The sequence below is a fragment of the Solea solea genome, chromosome 7 (genome assembly GCF_958295425.1).
Source record: "Solea solea chromosome 7, fSolSol10.1, whole genome shotgun sequence".
NCBI lineage: Eukaryota > Metazoa > Chordata > Actinopteri > Pleuronectiformes > Soleidae > Solea > Solea solea.
In genome coordinates this window covers 27,246,027-27,254,447 of record NC_081140.1, presented here as the reverse complement: position 1 = coordinate 27,254,447, position 8,421 = coordinate 27,246,027, and positions in this window count along the sequence as shown.

Here is an 8,421-nt window from a genome sequence, read left to right as displayed (position 1 = left end):
ACCAGATGCAGAGCGTGATGCAAATCAATGAAAGTGGACGCCATGGCTGAAGCAGCTCTTACAAGTTGCCCTCCCATCTTAAGCTGTGTCAGTACAATCAGTCCCTGAATTTGAGGGAATTGGTCCTGGAAAGTCCTTGAATCTGGCGTCACTTACAGTGGCGCCAACAACTTCAAACAGCTTTCTGCCACAGAGATGCACAAGATGAAAACACAAGCTAAAGGTAAATCTGATATATATATTTTTTACCAACTTCTGAAGCTGAAAGAAATCTGTATATCATACGATGACACGCTGCTTTACTCATTTAGTGTGGGGGGGGGGGGGGGGGGGGGGTTTATTTTGCTATGAAATCATCATGGCAATTTGGCAAAAAAACGGAAGAATTGATGTGCATATTTTTATATAGTAGCTTCATGGTTCTCAAACTGTGGTACATGTACCACCAGTGGTACGCAAGCTGTGTTTGGTGGTAGTTTGTCTTTTTGACTTGTTTTGGTTCATGTTAACTTCTCTTTTCCTTCTTAGGTCCACATGTCTTGGTTCTTTTGCTGTTTTTGGGGGATCCATGTGTATGCGTGTTTATAGAGAACATCTTAAGAACAAAAAAGATTGTGTTTCCTTGTCTGTGTGGATAAATCTGTTGCATTCACAACAACCTAAGTTGATGACATCGGGAAGCATCGTGAACAAACCACAAAATTATGGTTGTTGACCCTATTTCTTTCCCCAGTGTTAACAAAGTTGTAACTTTTATTTGACAGAAGCTCATGACTGATGTAATTGTTAGAAATAACACTCATATTTGGGTAATAATTATGTCAATAGATCCATAAATGAATAAAAGTGCTGCTTGGTTTGTTCTCTTTGAACACAATATTGCAAAAGCCGTTCCATCTATGAAATCTTTATTCATCACACAACATTTAAGAAAGTGCTCACTGCCCTCCAGTGGTTACAACAAGGAGTTACATCACCCACTACATATTTGATTTTGACTTATTTAGCACAATAAACAACAAACCACACACAGTTACTAAACATCATTAAAGCTAATCTGTAAATAAATAAAAAATCAAGAATCAATTCAAACAACCCAGAATCTTAATGCATTCTTCAACACCGTCAAACCATAAAATGAATCAAAAAGTTCAAGGTAACACATGAAGGTGATTAAACTTGTCAAAGTAACATATCAAATTATCCTATCAATGACTTTTTTGTCAAATTTTGAACGACATACTATACTGTGACTTTTTTGTCAAATTTTGGACGACATACTATACTGTGACTTTTTTGTCAAATTTTGGACGACATACTATACTATGCCTTTTTTGTCAAATTTTGGACGACATACTATACTATGGCTTTTTTGTCAAATTTTGGACGACATACTATACTATGACCTTTTTGTCAGATTTTGGAAGACATACTATACTATGACTATTTTTGTCAAATTTTGGACAACATACTATACTATGACTTTTTTTGTCAAATTTTGGACGACATACTAAACTATGACCTTTTTGTCGGATTTTGGACGACATACTATACTGTGACTTTTTTGTCAAATTTTGGACGACATACTATACTATGCCTTTTTTGTCAAATTTTGGACGACATACTATACTATGGCTTTTTTGTCACATTTTGGATGACATACTATACTATGACTTTTTTGTCAAATTTTGGACGACATACTATACTATGGCTTTTTTGTCAAATTTTGGACGACATACTATACTATGACCTTTTTGTCAGATTTTGGAAGACATACTATACTATGACTATTTTTGTCAAATTTTGGACAACATACTATACTATGACTTTTTTTGTCAAATTTTGGACGACATACTAAACTATGACCTTTTTGTCGGATTTTGGACGACATACTATACTGTGACTTTTTTGTCAAATTTTGGACGACATACTATACTATGCCTTTTTTGTCAAATTTTGGACGACATACTATACTATGGCTTTTTTGTCACATTTTGGATGACATACTATACTATGACTTTTTTGTCAAATTTTGGACGACATACTATACCATGACTTTTTTGTCAAATTTTGGACGACATACTATACTATGACTTTTTTGGTCGGATTTTGCACAACATACTATACTATGACTTTTTTGTCAAAATTTGGATGACATACTATATTATGGCTTTTTTTGTCACATTTTGGACGTCATCTATTGTGTTTGTTATGTGAATTAAATAACTTTTTTTTGTCACATTTTGGACGACATACTAAACTATGACTTCTCTGTCGAAATTTGGACAACTTACAAGCAATTATTCTGTTTGGCCAAGTGGTCAATGACACTATCATTTTTGGTGCCAGCCTCCCCAAAGGGACAAGGTTCGAATCCTACCCCTGACAGTTATTAAGACATTCATAAGTGATTTTGACTTTTTTTCGTCACATTTTGGATGACATACTATACTATGACTTTTTTGTCAAATTTTGGACGACATACTATACTATGCCTTTTTTGTCAAATTTTGGTTCTCAAACTGTGGTACATGTACCACCAGTGGTACGCAAGCTGTGTTTGGTGGTAGTTTGTCTTTTTGACTTGTTTTGGTTCATGTTAACTTCTCTTTTCCTTCTTAGGTCCACATGTCTTGGTTCTTTTGCTGTTTTTGGGGGATCCATGTGTATGCGTGTTTATAGAGAACATCTTAAGAACAAAAAAGATTGTGTTTCCTTGTCTGTGTGGATAAATCTGTTGCATTCACAACAACCTAAGTTGATGACATCGGGAAGCATCGTGAACAAACCACAAAATTATGGTTGTTGACCCTATTTCTTTCCCCAGTGTTAACAAAGTTGTAACTTTTATTTGACAGAAGCTCATGACTGATGTAATTGTTAGAAATAACACTCATATTTGGGTAATAATTATGTCAATAGATCCATAAATGAATAAAAGTGCTGCTTGGTTTGTTCTCTTTGAACACAATATTGCAAAAGCTGTTCCATCTATGAAATCTTTATTCATCACACAACATTTAAGAAAGTGCTCACTGCCCTCCAGTGGTTACAACAAGGAGTTACATCACCCACTACATATTTGATTTTGACTTATTTAGCACAATAAACAACAAACCACACACAGTTACTAAACATCATTAAAGCTAATCTGTAAATAAATAAAAAATCAAGAATCAATTCAAACAACCCAGAATCTTAATGCATTCTTCAACACCGTCAAACCATAAAATGAATCAAAAAGTTCAAGGTAACACATGAAGGTGATTAAACTTGTCAAAGTAACATATCAAATTATCCTATCAATGACTTTTTTGTCAAATTTTGAACGACATACTATACTGTGACTTTTTTGTCAAATTTTGGACGACATACTATACTATGACTTTTTTTGTCAAAATTTGGATGACATACTATATTATGGCTTTTTTTGTCAAATTTTGGACAACATACTATACTATGACTTTTTTTGTCAAATTTTGGACGACATACTAAACTATGACCTTTTTGTCGGATTTTGGACGACATACTATACTGTGACTTTTTTGTCAAATTTTGGACGACATACTATACTATGCCTTTTTTGGTCGGATTTTGCACAACATACTATACTATGACTTTTTTTGTCAAAATTTGGATGACATACTATATTATGGCTTTTTTTGTCAAAATTTGGATGACATACTATATTATGGCTTTTTTTGTCACATTTTGGACGTCATCTATCGTGTTTGTTATGTGAATTAAATAACTTTTTTTGGTCACATTTTGGACGACATACTAAACTATGACTTCTCTGTCAAAATTTGGACAACTTACAAGCAATTATTCTGTTTGGCCAAGTGGTCAATGACACTATCACTTTTGGTGCCAGCCTCCCCAAAGGGACAAGGTTCGAATCCTACCCCTGACAGTTATTAAGACATTCATAAGTGATTTTGACTTTTTTTTTGTCACATTTTGGATGACATACTATACTATGACTTTTTTGTCAAATTTTGGACGACATACTATACTATGCCTTTTTTGTCAAATTTTGGACGACATACTATACTATGTCTTTTTTGTCAAATTTTGGACGACATACAATACTATGGCTTTTTTGTCGGATTTTGGACGACATACTATACTATGACTTTTTTTGTCAAATTTTGGACGACATACTATACTATGACTTTTTTTGTCAAATTTTGGACGTCATACTATACTATGCCTTTTTTGTCAAATTTTGGACGACATACTATACTATGCCTTTTTTGTCAAATTTTGGACGACATACTATACCATGACTTTTTTTGTCAAATTTTGGACAACATACTATACTATGACTTTTTTGGTCGGATTTTGCACAACATACTATACTATGACTTTTTTTGTCAAAATTTGGATGACATACTATATTATGGCTTTTTTTGTCACATTTTGGACGTCATCTATCGTGTTTGTTATGTGAATTAAATAACTTTTTTTTGTCAAATTTTGGACGACATACTTTATTATGGCTTTTTTGTCAAATTTTGGATGACATACTATACTATGACTTTTTTGTCAAATTTTGTACCACATACTATACTATGACTTTTTTGTCAAATTTTGGACGACATACTATATTATGCGTTTTTTTATCGGATTTTGGACGAAATATACTATGACTTTTTTTGTCAAATTTTGGACGACATACTATACGATGACTTTTTTGTCAAATTTTGGACGACATACTTAACTAGATTTCCGCAATTCCGTGCCGAAATTTCGAGTGTGCCTGCAGTTCTTGCGGCATGTGTCTTCGCGTGCAGGACTTGTGCTGGTAAAGGATTGAGTGGTATTTTGGTGGAATCACCCTTTGAAAGAGAATAACTCATAAACCCCTCCCACTCCCTGATGCCCCCTCCCCCTTCCAAACACCTGCGTTATAAAATCTAAAAATGTGGATTGAACCTTTAAAAGCATTTAGACAGAGTGGTATTTTGGTGGACTCACCCTTTAAAAACACCAAGTTTTAGAGGAGATAACAAGACGGATCAGAGAGGACTCAGACGCAGAGGCCTTTTAATTGTCTTTATTGGCACTCGTAAACAATTCTCAAGGCAGGTCCTCTTTACTGAGGAAAAACAAAAGCGTGGCTATGAAAACCTATAACAAATTGCGAGCGCAACGCTCTACAAGAGAAACGTTGTGGAACTATAAACGCGGAACAAAAAAAATCACTCCGAAGAGGAAACATACTCGGACTAAGGTTATCATGTAAAACTTAAACAGAAAACTCTCCAAACGGAGGAAAACACGGCTCTAAACACTTCAAAACAAAAGCTAACTCAAAAGCACAATCCCAATGATTGTCGATCCTTAACCAACTAAGAATGAGATAAAAAACAAAACGCAATCTAAATGATTGGATCTAACTAATAAAAGGTAAGTCACAAGCCTAGTGATTGGAGTTCCTAAAAGGCTGTGAAAATTAACAAACAAAAAATCTCTCCCAAGGAGGAAAACAAAAGCTATAAATCTTAACTAAGGTATCAGCTAACAGGCTATGATAAGAAAACTTACAAAATAAAGCATCGCTCACCAAGAGGATCAAAAACTTGAGGATTCTGGGGCTGTGACGAGGCGCTATGGTGATCAGGCATGGACGAAAACACACTGGCACTGAAACAGGGGAACAGGGAGTTTTTATAGTCCACATGGCTTAATTGTCAGCAGGTGTGTGTAATCAGGGCCGGCAGAGGAGGGGGCGGGGCAAACTGCTGGAGTGACAGGAGAGAGGGAGAGAGAGAGATTCACAATCCCCTCTGTTTCCCATTCTCACAGAGAAAACAGCATGTTTTAAAGTTGTCATATCTCAAGAACGGTTGATGATAGAGATAAAATTTTTGGTTTGTGAGCGCCAGGAGGCTTTCAGCAGCTCCCATCTCAAAATTTGTGACAAACGGGCGTGAATTGACAGAGAAATCACAGTTTTAAAATCACCCTCATCTTGATTTTCCACAACTCCAAAGCAGACATTTTAACATGGGAGTGAATTGAGACTGTGACCAGAGTTCTCTGTGCTTTGAGGTGATTTTAAGAAAAACTACAAGTCATATGAACATGACAAACACACACAGGGTTAGACGACAACCATGGCAACATTTTGATGTAAAAATTGTCTCTGTAGGTTGGAAATTGTGGGCAGGAGAAGAGTTTGTTTAGAAGTTTTTCTGATTATTTTGCTGGATCTTGCTAGAGTGTGTCACTCTAGCTCACACCTAACGACCACACACACACCCATTATAAAATCAGAAAGCTTTGAAAAAAAGTACAAAACTTAAACTGCGATAGTTCAAAAACCGTAACATGTATCAAAATGTCGACTTAGGTCAGAAAAGTCCCAAGTCTTGTGACCTGTTTAAACTTCCAACCACGTTTCTACGTTAAAGTATGACGACACTGTGATGCTCCAAAGTGGGCTTGGTTTTTTTCGGTCTCCCATCCACTTCAATGTTAATTTTTGTTCAGTTTTTTGTAAATATTATCCCAATGGTTATATGAAAATCTTAGAAAAGTCATAGCACACCATTCCCGGTCAAGGCGCACATTTTGATATAACTTGTGTTGGGGGTTTCTCAAAGATGCAGGAGGAGTAGCGTGCCGAAATAACGGGAGGGCGCGAGAATAAAAAGCAGAATAAACGCGCACGATTACAAGAGATGCCTTGCAGCGCAAGGCATTCTAGTGAGAACCCTAGGGTTCTCACTAGAATGCCTTGCAGCTGCAGGCACTAACTATGCCTTTTTTGTCAAATTTTGGACGACATACTATACTATGGGTTTTTGTCACATTTTGGATGACATACTGTACTATGACTTATTTGTCAAATTCTGGACGACATACTATACTATGACTTTTTTGTCAAATTTTTGACGACATACTTAACTATGACTTTTTTGTCAAATTTTGGACGACATACAATACTATGGCTTTTTTGGTCGGATTTTGCACAACATACTATACTATGACTTTTTTTGTCAAATTTTGGACGACATACTATACTATGACTTTTTTGGTCGGATTTTGCACAACATACTATACTATGACTTTTTTTGTCAAAATTTGGACGACATACTATACTATGCCTTTTTTGTCAAATTTTGGACGACATACTATACTATGGCTTTTTTGTCAAATTTTGGACGACATACTATACTATGACTTTTTTGTCAAATTTTGGACGACATACTATACTATGCCTTTTTGTCGGATTTTGGACGAAATATACTATGACTTTTTTTGTCAAATTTTGGACGACATACTATACTATGGCTTTTTTGTCAAATTTTAGACGACATACAATACTATGACGTTTTCGTCAAATTTTGGACGACATACGATACTATGACTTTTTTGGTCGGATTTTGCACAACATACTATACTATGACTTTTTTTGTCAAAATTTGGATGACATACTATATTATGGCTTTTTTGTCACATTTTGGACGACATACTATACTATGACTTTTTTGTCAAATTTTGGACGACATACTTAACTATGCCTTTTTTGTCAAATTTTGGACGACATACTATACTATGGCTTTTTTGTCACATTTTGGATGACATACTATACTATGACTTTTTTGTCAAATTTTGTACGACATACTATACTATGACTTTTTTGTCAAATTTTGGACGACATACTATACTACGACATACTATGACTTTTTGGTTGGATTTTGCACAACATACTATACTATGACTTTTTTGTCAAATTTTGGACGACATACTATACTATGACTATTTTGTCAAATTTTGGACGACATACTATACTATGACGTTTTCGTCAAATTTTGGACGACATACTATACTATGACTTTTTTGTCGAATTTTGGACGACATACTATACTATGACTTTTTTGTCAAATTTTGGACGACATACTATACTATGACTTTTTGGTCGGATTTTGCACAACATACTATACTATGACTTTTTTGTCAAATTTTGGACGACATACTATACTATGACTATTTTGTCGAATTTTGGACGACATACTATACTATGACTTTCTTGTCGAATTTTGGACGACATACTATACTATGACTTTTTTGTCGAATTTTGGACGACAAACTATACTATGACTTTTTTGGTGATTTTGGACGACATATTATACTATGACTTTCCTGTCATATATCGTGTTTCTAAGATAAAAAATAACTTGAAGTCCACTCATTCTAGTTGGCCGAGTGGTCTATGACGCTCCCTTTTGGGTGCTAGCCTCCCCAAAGGGACACCGGTTCAAATCCCACCCCTGACTGTAACTAATATATTTTTAGGTGATTTTGGCGACATACTATACTATGACTTTTTTGTCACATTTTGGACGACATACTATACTATGAGTTTTTTGGCAAATTTTGGACGACATACTATACTATGACTTTTTTGTC